Raw genomic sequence first — 12,979 nt, forward strand, 5'->3', positions numbered from 1 at the left:
CTTCTAGTCTTCTTTGTTGAGCCTGTACCACCGACGCTCTGAAATAACAGGCTGCTTCTCTCCGGGTATTATTATTGACTCTGGAAAGTGTTTACGAATTGCCATGAACAGAGGTTCTTCTGTTGTCAGGGCTGAGGCCTTCTTTCATGGACGTGATGGTAGAACTTGACGTTTACGTAGGATTCATATCTATCATATATAACTCGAGCATTTTTCGGTATTTATAATTTTCACCAACCTAGGCAATTGTTGGGAATCTTGCCATTTTCAACCAAAGATAAAAACCTGTAAGCAGCTATTCGATAAAACAAAAGTCGTTCGCGAAGGAAAACGTCCTCCACAACTCCAAGCTAAGTAGCTAGGAAACACGCCGATCTCTATGTCCGATTCTGTTGTCGACCTAGTCTAGCTAGCCTCTGGTTTTCAATGTTGTTAAAACATAAGGAAAGAGGTGTATCTAGGATTTGTATTTTTTCTTATCTCAGAATGGGTATACACACATTAAAAGGAAAAATAGACAAACTCTGGAGGAGCCAGACAATGTGTCTGCCGATTTGTAACGAGCAAATTACTTATCAGTGATAAATTCAAGCCTTACTCTTGAGTAAAAGATTGTTTTTAACAAAGTGCCTACAGGACTTTTCCACCTCGTCGTTCTTCTCACTTGACAAACCCGATATAGATTTTGTCAAGTAGATACCATTCCAAAGTGACAAATAGGATTATTTATCTTAAAATGTTTAACAAATTACTTTACTGTGGTAGTGTAAAGGATTATTGAATAGCTCACCACGGCTTTTGGAGAAGGATGGTGCAATTAGAACGTCTGTCCCGACCAATTTTATTATAAGTAATTAAAAATAAAATGAAATTTAATTACAAGTTCTTTTTTACCCTTGAAAAAATAGTGTGTTTGAAGATAGTCCAAATGGGAAACTAAATATTAACCAACGTTTTTTATTTCCTAGTGAATGATCGCAATATTTATTGTAAAGACATTATACCGCCTTCACAAATTTTGTTTCTGGATAAGGTATGTTTTATTTTTTACATTTTGTAAATTGAAATAGTCACTTTGAAACTATTACTAATAATTTAAACGTTTATGTGATAGGAAAACGAGTCGAAAACTACAGTCATAATGTAGGTTATGTTAGGATTGGTTAGTTTAGGTTAGGATTGGGGTTAGAAAAAGTTAGGAACTGGTTAGTTTAGGTTAGTAAAGGTCAGCATTATGGTTAGGTAGAGTTAGTTTAAGGTTTGGCCAGATAAGGTAAGCATTAGGGACGAAATAGGCTAGTTCAGGCAGGGTTTAGTTAGTAGTTAAGTTACATTAGAATTAGAGAAAGGAAAGGTTAGATTATGGTAAGGAACAGTTTAGGTTAGGTGAGTTAAGTTCAGGATTAGGGTTAGGTAGGGTTGTTTAAGGTAAGAATTAAGTATGATTAGTGTAAGAAGGGAGTTAAGTTATGCTAGATTAGATAGATTTAAGGTTAGGTTAATTTTAGGTTAAGATTAGGGTAAGATAAGGTTATTTTGGAGTTAGGGTTAGGTTAGGTAGGGTTAGGGTTAATGACAGGATAGGCTAAGATATTCTCTGGCTCTTATTCACTCGTGTAGTCACTTCAGCGGTATATATGCTAAAATTGGAACGATAGAGAAAAGATTGGCATGGCCCCTGAGATGCCATGATTTTGTTTGTATGTACTGGGTACACATGAAAATGTCCACCTATGTTAACTACTCTAATTGGTCCTTATTTTTTACATTGTGTACATTTAAAATAGTCTCGCTCTGTATTAACATGTATATGTTTTTGGGCTGGAAACACAATTTTTTTGCGTGACTATTTTCGAGCCATTGATTTTGCATCACCGGGTAGTGTAGATGGGTTGGGTTAAATAAGGTTAGGGTTGAGATGAGTTAAGTTAGATTAAGATTATATTTGTACATAAAAAAATTAGGGATAAGACAAGTTTAAATAAAGAAAAATACTACATTCCTTCATAAAATTATCAATTAATACATCCCCTTGGTAAGCACTTTGAAACTGCTTTCAAAAATTACTAATGATTTAAACGTTTGTGTTGGTTTAGTAAAGTAGTAAAAAGTTAGATGACGATGGGCCTATAAGACTACAGAGAATTTTGAGTCTGTTTAGGTGACTATTGTATCCTAGGGTGAATGTTAAAATTTATCTTATATTGCTGCTCAGACAGCCATGGAATCTGTATTCTGTTTTGTACATTCTATGCTTAGTTATGTGCAAAGGAGGTTGTTATCTAATTAATCTAACTCTAATTTGTCTAATTTATTTAAATAACACAAAAGCTGGAATTGCTGGCGGATAGCGAGAAGTGATAGGATCAGCACTGTGCACGAGTGCAGAATCGAGCTTATATAGATCAGTAAATCAATAATGAAACCCTCCACAATTCAGATTGAATGAATGTAATTTTTGTGTTTTTATAATAAATTATTATTATATAAAAATTTATTATTATATCGGTGAAATCTTTAGACTAGCCTTTTGTGCTAACTCCGGTTCTGCCAAAATTAACTTCTTTTACTTGAACTATTATGAAATTGCATAAATTAACATATTTTTGAAGCTGCCTACTACCTATCAACACCTCATCTTTATTCGGCTATTTTAGCAACATCTTTTTTGCCTCAGCATTCTTTGATTCTTTCTCTTATCTGATCTACTTTCTTTTTATCTTATTTGTCATTGTATTGTCTTTTATAAATCTTGCCTATGTAAGTTAAACTCTGGGACGGGGTCAACAACAATATTTCTTCCTCCTCCTATGAAATCCATAACTAACATAAATGAGTGGTACAAAGAGTCAATCTTCCATTATCAATCCTAATTGGCACAAGGTTTTAAGACATAAATTGCAATGTTACTACAATAAAAATGGAGCCCTTGAATTATACGGGAAGCATCAAGCACCCTCCTTAAGTTGAATTATGTTAGATGAATACATAGATAAAGAAATGTATCCATGTTCACAGATTATTTATTTATTTTTATTTCTCTACATGCTCCACAAATAGCACAACATGTAATAAAGTTACATTTTTTTTAAATAAGATTAAGTAAATATTGTTAAGATGACACAAATTCGAAAAGTAAATTAAATAAATACCACAAAGTTACTAAACACAATCCTCTAAAGTTGCCTACTTAAATTAGTTGTCAATTTCAATTCCAACAGCTTTCAATAATTCTGGACTTCCACTTGGGTCCATCTTAGGTCCTTTTTTATTATATATGTACATCAAATGATATCTCTTCTCTTTATTTGCCTTTTGTCTGTTGGCTGATCTGCACCTCTGTATTCATAATTTTAACCCTGAACTTATTAGTTTATCTGAATGGACTAAAAATAATTTTTTAAATATTAATCAAACCAAACACCAGCATGAAAAAATCACTACAACTATTTTTAGGATTAGGGATGATTATCACTTTCAAGTGTCTTAACTGTGTTAATTCAACCAGAAAAAGGTGTATTTAACTATATTTATGCTGAGATAAAGTAGTTATGAAACTCGTGTCCATCTGTGGATTTTATTTGTTCTTATTATAACCATTTTTTACTTACGGATGCCCTTTATTTATTCTTTCTTGATAAATATCCATTCAACATCTGAGAGTATACTGTAATAAACAAAGTATGTTTTTAACCATTAAAACCATTTTTGCCACGTTTCTAATTTATCTTCATTGGTATTTTGATTGTGACATATTAAGATATTTAAGTTTCCTCTCTTTAGTACTAACTTTTAAATTGAGTTATAGTGATAATTTTGTTTTACATTCCTTTTTGGAAATATTGTTACATTTAGCTCTTAGATTTTTGGCACAACAGTAATATTCTAGTTTATAGGTTATTGTTCTCTACTGCTGGTGCAAGTGCCTGGAATGATCTTCCTTAAGCTGTACACTTCGTACCATCTATTAATCTCTTCAGGGCTGCAGTTATAGAAACATGAACTTTCCTTACTCCTATCCCTTCCTCTTCCATTGTCCCACAATATGAATTAAGTTTATTATTTCATTTTAGAATCATATTAAATACCTTTGTTGTCTACTCTTGTGGGTTTAGAATTCACTTAAACTAACCTAATAAAATTCTCTGTAGACATATAGGCCAATCATCATCTAACTTTTAACTTTTTCAAACCATTTGCTAAATCAACCCTACAAGCATTACATAAAATATATGACATAAACATATATTTAAGAGAAACTGGCTTGTAGCTGTCATAGGCATGTATAATGACACATTAAAGCCCATCTGTGAGTTTTGTATCTATTATAGACCTTGCAAAGACTGACATCCTTCCTGGAGTTTTCAGTTATTTACTCTGATTGTTTTATATTGTTTTTATTCCTCTTAACTTACTCTCTTAGGTAAATCTATTATTATATCTCCTTCAAGAGCTTACACACACATAAAATTTAGCAGTTCTTGTGAGGCCTAAGCCAGCATCAGTCCTTTCCTTTCACATTTTGCCAGCTGACAAAAACATGTTTTAACATTTATCGCTGTTTCAGTATGTTTTATTTAGCTGAAACATTTCAAACTCTCAAAACATTTAAATGATTGACCACTAATTTGTTCGTTCAATTTGCAAACTTACAAATTACCTAATATGTAACTGATCTGAGGTGAGCAATTGCTAAATTTATTATGTTCTGGATAAGTACAGACTGAAGAAGCCCTGAGCATAGATCGCTTTGGCATTTCATTCAACTATAATAATATGTTTCTTAAATTATATCACAACAAACGAAGCAATAAATTCAATTAAAAATATTTTTCTAAATTAAAAAATCTGCATTTCTTCGAATGTAAATATGTAAATTGAAATTTCCACATCTTGGCTACTTGGTATGTCAATATGGCCACCTGACTCAATTGTCACTTGCTAAAAAATGATACATGGCCAAAATAAATCAATATTCAAATTATATAAATATTGACAACTGTTCAATTTACTGTTTGCAGTGAAATTCAATGGAAGAAAGAGATATAGAGCAAAAACGAATTAGAGTAGGTAACATAGGTGGACATTTTCATTGGGATACCCTGTACATACAAAAATAATCATGATATCTCATTCTTGCTCAGAGGGCCATACTGATCTTCTCTGTATTGTTCCAATTTTAGTATATGTACTGTCACGTGACTACTTTTGAGAATATGTAGCCCATCCTGTCATTAACCCTAACCCTACCTAACCTAACCCTAAACCAACCTTATCTTACCCTAATCTTAACCTAACATTAACCTAACCTTAAATCTATCTAATCTAACATAACCTAACTTGTTTCTTACCCTAGACATACCTAACTTGTACCATAAACCACCCTACTTAACTTTAATACTGAACTTAACTCACCTAATCTAAACTGTTCCTTACCCTAATCCAACTATTCCTCTCTCTAATTCGAACCTAACCTAAATACTAACCCACCTAAAATAGCCTATTCCTAACCTTATCTAACTAAACCTTAAACTACCTGTACCTAACACAAAAGTTCACTTTTACTCACCTGAACTAACCAGTTCCTAACTTGTCCTTAATCTAACTTAACTCATCTCAACCCTAACCTTATTTAACCCAACCCATGTGCACTACCCGGTGATGCAAAATCAATGGCTCGAAAATAGTCACGCAAAAAAATTGTGTTTCCAGCCCAAAAACATATACATGTTAATACAGAGCGAGACTATTTTAAATGTACAGAATGTAAAAAATAAGGACCAATAGTAGTTAACATAGGTGGACATTTTCATGTGTACCCAGTACATACAAACAAAATCATGGCATCTCATCTTTGAGCAAGGGCCATCCCAATCATTTCTCTATCGTTCCAATTTTAGTATATATACTGCTGAAGTGACTACACGAGTGAATATGAAGCCTATCCTGTCATTAACCCTTACCCCTTTCACATCCATGAACAACGATAAGAGTATTTCCTTGCCATTTAATGCCTTAGATAGTAGCCTGTTTAAGTCATCCAGGGGCAAGTCAGTAGACTTCCCTGTCTGATACGCACATTGCCTAGCACTGAGTGGGTTATTTTCAGTGCTGTGCCCCTAATATAGTTATCCATCAGTTTATCTAGTGTTTTCTGCATAAACGATGAGAGACTGGTAGGTCTGTATGAACTAGGTGTTTGGCTATGAACCTACCACTATTGGTAAATAGACCAGCTTCACCTTCCTCCATGCAGTGGGAATGTATCTCCAGGCTAGGGAGGCCTAACAAATCTCACCAAAGCTGGCATCAATACTTCCTGTCCATTCTGTAATAGTGTACGGTATATCCTATCCAAACCCGGGGATTTATACGGGAGAAATCCATTAACCGACCACCTAATTTTCTCTGGTTGGGCTACGTTACCAGCCTCCTTCCAGTCTTCTTTGGAGAGCCTGTACCACCGACGCTCTGAAATAGCAGGCTGCTTCTCTCCGGGTACTATTATTGACTCTGGAAAGTGTTTACCAATTGCCATGAACAGAGTTTCTTCTGTTGTCTCTGTAAAAGTTCCATCTGGTCTTCGAATGAAACCTAACTGCCTCACCTCTGCTATTAGTTGGTAGGAAACATTAGTTCGTGCTACCCCATCCTATATGGTGGGCATTCAAGTCACATCCTTTGATTAGTTTCAGGTTTTTAGACCAACTATGTTCCATGATGTCGATCGAGGTGGACAAGGCCTGTAGCAACTTACCTCCTGGTCAGTAGGCAGAACAGACTATCCAGCTCTTTGTTCCACCTTCCGTTTTTGCAGTCAGAATACCTGAAACAACATTGATGGAGCAGAGCCCCGGGATTAATATGCAGCTTAGCTTATTATTTTCAACAATACATGCATGTCGTCTTATCGAGGGTCTGCGGTACATTACCTATGTTTGTGAGGACTTTAAGCCTCTTATGAGCAAACTACTTAAAGACAGTACTTTCTTCTAAAGCATCATCACCACATACATCAGAAATTTCCTAGCAATCTGAATAGCGGTTTTCTGTTTTGAAGTATCAGTTAAACAATAATTACTTATTAAGTACGTACTATTAAGTAATTAGGTAGTTATGGATTAGGAAAAATTAGGAACGGGTTAGGCTAGGGGAGTTAGGTACAAGATCACGTTAGGGTAGCATTAGTTTAGGTAGGGTTATGTTAGTAATTAGGATGGGTTAGAATTAATAAAAAATAATTACAAATCGAAATTAAAAATGTTATAAAATTACATATAAAAAACCATTATTGTTTTAATTTGAGATTTGTTAAATAAAACAATACATAAAAATAAATTCTAAATAAAATAAATACATTAAAATAAATTTTAATGTAAAATGTAAATTGGCCTCTTAAAAACTACAATTTCTCACATTTCTCAAATGAAAATAGCAAACCTTCATTTTAATATTTTATTTTGGGGACCGCGGTAGCCGAGTGGTTAGCATGAGAGACTCTCACGCCGCGGTCGTGGGTTCGATTCCCACCGTCGCCTCTGGCCCTTTTTTCCCGATAACCCCCAATTTGAACACACAAGAATTCGTACTATGGCTAATATGCAAGATCATAAGGCCAATCAAAAAAAAAATTATTTTATAGCTTTTTGTGACTATATGTAACTAACAAGTGGACGCCCAGGTTGGTTGTGTCACGACCAAACTATTTTGGTGATTCTACACTCCAAAATATCGGACACGTATCCCCACTTCTTGTGCATAGACCTTGGTTTCGCCCAAAAAATATTTAAAGTTGAAATTTTCCGTTTTTTTTAATTTTTATTTCGCCGTTCTACTTACTCAAATTAACTATATGAATATATAATTTTACTGCATATTTTATGTAGATTGCAATAAAAATATAGTAAAATTACCAAATTTTATCGATATCCAAAAACGTCTAAAAACCTAATATTGTTCAAATAAACTATATCATAAAAAATAATTTACATGAAACTAATATTTTTGAATTTCGTTTTAGCACTTCTAGAGACCCCTAAATATACATTTTTGTTGAATTCAAATTTATCGTTTTTTTTACCACTAAATTTTTTCAGATTTTTAAGAAGTTGTTCTAGAAATAACTGAGCGAAACGTCTATAATTCAAAAATGGCTAAAAATATATTAAGAAGAGAAACGTAGCTTTCTAACGACGTATGCACCATAAAAATATATATAAAAGATTTCTATAAGAAAATAAATAAAATAAGAAAATATTTTTGTAAGAAATTTATCTAGTTTGTTAAATGAAAATAATAATGCGATTTGAAAAAGATTTGCATTTGACCTCGTTGTCGTCATTCTACGTTATAAAACCTTTAGAAACTGACTTTCGCGGAAATCGGTATAAATTAATTTTTTTGAGTGATAATTTCGACGACCTTTGTGCATGACTGACATTCGTAGTGCAAGTTCTAACATTTTTCTCAATAACTAGGAGAACGATTTTCATGGTTGATAATTCGTTTTTGCCAAGTGCATTATATAACTGCTTCAAACATTAAAATTGGACTATTATTTCCATTTAAAAAACGAGGATATTTCTGATAAAAAATTTTCTTATTTTACGTATTTTCTTTAAAAAAAATTATTTATTTTTATGGTATATATGTCGTTAACAAGCTTCTTTCAAATGGTCTGTTTGCCGTTAAAATCGTTTTAGTCATTTTTAAATTATAGCCGTTCAATCAGATATTCCGAGAACGACTTCTCAAATCGGAAAAATTTTAGGGCCCAAAAATTCTATAAATTTAAATTCAAACATAAATTTATATTTAGGGGCCTCTAGAGGTGCTAAAACGAAATTTCTTATTAGTATCACGACAAGTAAATTTGATGACTCGACTTCGTTTTTAAATATTTTTCGGTTATTGATAAACTTTGATAGCTTTTACAATATTTTTATTGCAATCTACATAAAAATGCAGTAAAATGGTATATTCTCATAGTTGATTTGATTCAGTAGAACGGAGAAATAAAAATATTAAAAAACGGAAAATTTCAACACTCAAAATTTTTTGGCGAAACTATGGCCTATTCACAAGAAATAGAGGACAGGTGTCCGTTATTTTGGAGTGTAGAATCAAAAAAATTTGCCCAAATCGCCACACCACCAACCTGGTCGTCCCCTTGTAAATTACATGTAGGTTTAAGAGCCCAATAATTTTAGATTAAAAAACGATCATACTATTTCCTAGGGTTTTTTGCTGTTTAAAAAAAAGGATTCATTTGAAATTAAAAAGAACTAATTTTAATTTTCAAAAAGGTGAATTTAAGCTAAAAAAAAGATTATTTCAAACCAAAAAGGGTTAATTTGATTCGAAAAAGGGTCCATTTGAGCTATATATAATTTTTAATTTCAATTGTAATTAATTTTTATATGGTCTAAAGGCCCAATGATTTTATATTTAGTTTCTTTAAGTGCAGAAAGTTTACTTTACATGGTTACATTTCATACCATTTCCTAGGGTTTTTTTAATGTTTTAAAGAAAAAATTCATTTGGAATTAAAAAGAGCTAATTTTAAAGTTAAAAAAATAGTTAACTTTGAAGGTAAGAAAGTTAATTTAAAATAAAAACTGTTTAGTTATAAGATAAAAAAGATTAGTTTGAAATTATAAAAGGTTAATTTGATGGAAAAGCAATATATAATTTTTAATTTTAATTAGGTTTTATATGGACTTCTGCCAATGATTTTATATTTACAATTTTTTCAAATGCAGAAATTTTACTGTTCGTGCTTACATTTCAACAACCAAAAGCAATATATAATTTTTAATTTTAATTAGTACTATTTATATGATCTAAAGGCTGAATTTTTTAAAATTTAACGTTTTTTTTTAAAGAAAGGATTGATGGAAATTAATTATTATCATTGTTATTAATTAATCATTGTAATTAATTAATTATTCATTGTTATTAATTAATTATTATCATTGTTCAGAAATATTTCGTCTTAAGATATAGTGAAAGTTGTATTGAATTCATGTTTTCTTTTTTTATTGACCACTATTTTCCTACAAGATATGGTATAGCTAATGTTGAACATTTTTGGCCATAAGATTTCAACGAGATCACCCTTGAACAATACAATTTTACATAAAACTACCATCAGGGATGAGACAACTAGAGTTGTAGAATGCACTGGTCATGTCTGATAAGGTCATAATTAGATGACTGTTTTATTTATAATGAGTAATCTTTTATAATATTTTGATATAAAATTGTATAAGCATTTGTAAATTGAAACATGAATGTCTAAATGTGTTAGTTTTTTCGTGAACCTGGGAAAATTTCATCAAACAACTATGATGCTGTACAACCGTCCAATAACTGGATGGCATCGTCTTGTCGAAATTTTGAAGTAGCTGCCTTGTTATATGCGAGCAATAATAATGATCATAAATGATCATTATCAGCCAATATCGTCCAGGCAAGTTTTTTCCTAGTGCTTATTTTGTGCCACTCAGTGAAGAAATATGTGACACATCAACAAAGACATTCACCCTCTGTGTAAGTTTTACGTCCATCCGTGGTAACATTATTACAAATAGGGTTCATAGAATCTGAGATGGTAGGAAAGAAACAATGATCAAAGGCAGGTAGATATTTTGATAAATGGTCTTAGACTCGTGGTGGGAGTGAAATAGCCTGTGAGGTGAAGTAGAGGGGCTGGTTGATGGGGTTACTGGACTGAGTCCGTTCCACGCTCTTCTACTTGCCGCTTGTATCGTTCGGATCTGTTACACCATGAAAACGTTCTTCATGTTTACCTACGCTTCAACGAAGGTATGTGGACAAAAGTTTCAATCAATAGATTTTCACCCTTTTATCCTATGCGTCAGATGTCAGATACTAACTCAAAGCGTAGATGGGTACATTTTTATATATATATTTTTTTTTAATATACAAATGGCAGTTCTTGTGGAAGGAAATCTTCAGGAACCTTCAAGTGAAACGCGAAATGAACACAATCTTCAGAATTATTCAGAAGGCGAATTTTTCGTAGCCTAGGAAATTTCTATAGATGATCAAAGTATGTAGGCGTTTAGCAATCTCTAGAACGCGTTTCCTTTCCAAGGATAAATTGAACAGGATCGAAGAAAGAAAAAAAAACGCTAGAATAAGTTTTCTTCTGGCATGCATGGTGTCTTTTAATGTCAAATGTCTGCATTACAAATTTATATTGCAACAAATGTGAGGACAAAGTGCTGCAATGTAAATACATAAAGAAACATTGTAAATTAATTAATTAAGGTTTTTTTTATGAGATAAAAAGTCAGTGTCACGAGCGGGATTCGAACCCACGATCTTCGGCTAGATACGCCTCTACTCTACCACTTGAGCTATCGTGACTTCGATGCATTCGGACACTTCCCATCTCAACCCCACCTTTTGAATTTTCCCTCCTTTTTGCCATTTTTCAATTTTCATTTGTCGCCGAGAATCAAATAGATTACACGACATTTGAAAAATTTCTTTAATTTAATCTTTAAGATCTTTAAGAATCTTTAAGACCATCCCTGAAGTAGCATGTTTGTAATTTGAAATTACTCGTTATTTTCGTCCATTGGAGATGAAAGTAATATAAGAACGCCTGTAGGGACGAAATCTAAAGAAGCAATGAAATAAAAAAATCTAAAAATCTTGGGACACGACACACAAGAATGACACATCTGCACAGAAAACAAACACTTTGAGCCCTGAAGATGATCTCAATAAAGATCGAAACGTTGGCACGATAAAGAAAANTATATATATACACTATACACGGCGACTCATCGCTGTAAGGGTCCGAGTTCGAAACCCAGTGGCCCTAACCCAACGTACTATAAATGGCCTTTTTTTTTTTTCAAAAACACCGGCACTCCTGGGTTGATGAAAAAAGACCTCTTGTTGCAAATCCCCCCCCCCAAAAAAAAAAAACCAACAACTAAATCACAATCCCATAATATTTAAAATACACTCTCAACCCGGCAGACAAGTATGACAGATGACGGAAAACAAACTGAGCCCTGAAGATGATCTCAATAAAGATCGAAACGTTGGCACGATAAAGAAAATGTTTTTCTAAAACCTACGTCACACCAGACCGCATCTCACGTTCTCCAAATAAAAAAAATCTAATTTTATTTTATCAATTAACAAAATTTGAAATTAATTTTAGCCTTTGTAAGTTCAACACACAAAGTAAAGAAAAACGTTTTTCCTTTAAAAAATTTCAAAATTGAAGAGAGGTCGTTAATAGAAATTAAATAAAGAAGTAGTAATAACATGTAATCGTGTCCTTAATCCAACCCTTTTATAGATATTTTAAAGCCTTAAACAGTCATTGAACAAAGTCAACGTTTTGAACAAATCTGACCTTTTCGTTAAGTAGAAACCACACCGTGAACAGAAAACGTCTGAAGACTTTGCAAGCGCGGCGTACTAAATCCACAATTGTTGGATTGTTAATGATTTTAAAGACTCGGCTCACGAAGTCCGACTTGGTTCGTTTAACTTCTCCTTGGGATGAAAGCAATTAATCACAGTTCGCTAGAAACTAGATGGCATTTAAAGTGCTTTTAAATATAATTGGACGCCATTATTATCAGTTTAGAATTTTATTTTTCTTGTCCATTTAATTTTCCTTGTTTAAAAGGTCAAGGGTTGAAGTAATGAAGAAGGAGCGTTCAAAAATTCTAATTTATATATTGTTTCAAGTTGACCACCGGTCGAACACTCTTTCAGAAGAGGCGGGCCTACATAAGTAAGAGCGTCTGACTGAACATGTCATCAATGATTGTTTACAGTTCCCTCTCCTTAATCCGAACTTCGGTATAACGAACATTCCAATAACATACCTGAAGATGATCTCAATAAAGATCGAAACGTTGGCACGATAAAGAAAATGTTTTTCTGAAACCTACATCACACCAGACCGCATCTCACGATTTCT

General features: G+C 32.9%; 1 protein-coding gene and 2 pseudogenes across 1 annotated transcript in view; 1 reads left to right on the forward strand and 2 right to left on the reverse strand.

The window, feature by feature from the left end:
• Positions 1-5,112: 5,112 nt before the first annotated feature.
• On the reverse strand, positions 5,113-5,206 carry LOC112126730 (annotated as a pseudogene).
• A 618-nt stretch (positions 5,207-5,824) lies between these two features.
• Positions 5,825-5,920, reverse strand: LOC112126731 (annotated as a pseudogene).
• Positions 5,921-10,718: 4,798 nt separating this feature from the next.
• Positions 10,719-12,979, forward strand: part of LOC106669982 (ras-related protein Rab-23) — a 54,703-nt gene continuing 52,442 nt past the window's right edge. Inside the window, exon 1 of the mRNA XM_024226385.1 lies at positions 10,719-10,827. The gene's annotated coding sequence lies outside the window, so the exon portion shown is untranslated. The remainder of the gene's footprint in view (positions 10,828-12,979) is intronic.

Source organism: Cimex lectularius, unplaced genomic scaffold (assembly GCF_000648675.2).
Source record: "Cimex lectularius strain Harlan isolate CLEC.00 unplaced genomic scaffold, Clec_2.1 scaffold28, whole genome shotgun sequence".
NCBI lineage: Eukaryota > Metazoa > Arthropoda > Insecta > Hemiptera > Cimicidae > Cimex > Cimex lectularius.